The following is a 1,003-nucleotide window of genomic DNA, read 5'->3' on the forward strand; positions in this document are numbered from 1 at the left end:
ACCACATTCATAAAAATGAGTACTGCCTGACAGGCACTTGCTTAATGCCTATTGTTCGGGCAAAATTGATGGGCAAACTAACAGGGTATCTGAGCCTATGGTTGAGCTAAATCAGCAGGTATGTCCATCTGCCTGGTAGTTTAACCATTTGCTACTAGATATAGACTGACAACCCTGCCAGATACCAGCATTTCCATGCAATGTATGTGATATGCTTTACCAGGTAAACTGGCAAAGGCCTTGCAGCAAAGAATAATATTCTCTAACAATAATTTTCATGTGCTTAAAAAATGCAGAAGCAATAATATAAAAATGGTAGCTAATAAGAATAGTTGCATATAAGGATGGACAGTCCTGTCATAATGTTACAGTATGTGTATGTGGTGAACTGAACTAGTTGGGAGAGGATGGACCCAAATGCCTTCTATAAACAAGTGAAGTTATACATATAAGCAAGTGAGTGAATGTAGCAACAGAAGCTTCACTTAAGGTGTTTTAAGTGGACGTAGCTATATATGGCTGCAGTATCGTCAAGGATGTTTATGCTACAAATCCTGAGTATCAAGTAATTTATGAAATAAGATTTTTTTTTTTTTTCATCTAAACAGTTGATAAAATGCCTGTGTGTGCTAGTTTCTATGTTTGCAGTTTGTATCAATTACTTTGTGAATGCTTGTTTTCAAAATACTTCTCATTGTTGCATACTCAATAATCCACATGATCAGCCACTGTCCACTGTGAGTGCATCTCCCTCACTTTTTCAATAGAATTCACCAGATCGAGCAGTGCCTGATGGGCTTTGATCATTACTATGTAAAGTCTGCAGTCACGCACAAGCATGGGGCATTTTGAGAGAGTGCTTGTAATTTTCCCATTAATGATGTCATTTCTATTTGTACATAGCGCACAGCATCAAAAAATGTGAATTATAACATGATTTTGTAATAGTGTTTGGTCACTATATGGATGAAATCTACTCCAGGATTAGCCAAGAACATGATAT

The sequence above is a fragment of the Penaeus monodon genome, chromosome 21 (assembly GCF_015228065.2).
Source record: "Penaeus monodon isolate SGIC_2016 chromosome 21, NSTDA_Pmon_1, whole genome shotgun sequence".
Classification (NCBI taxonomy): Eukaryota; Metazoa; Arthropoda; class Malacostraca; order Decapoda; family Penaeidae; genus Penaeus; species Penaeus monodon.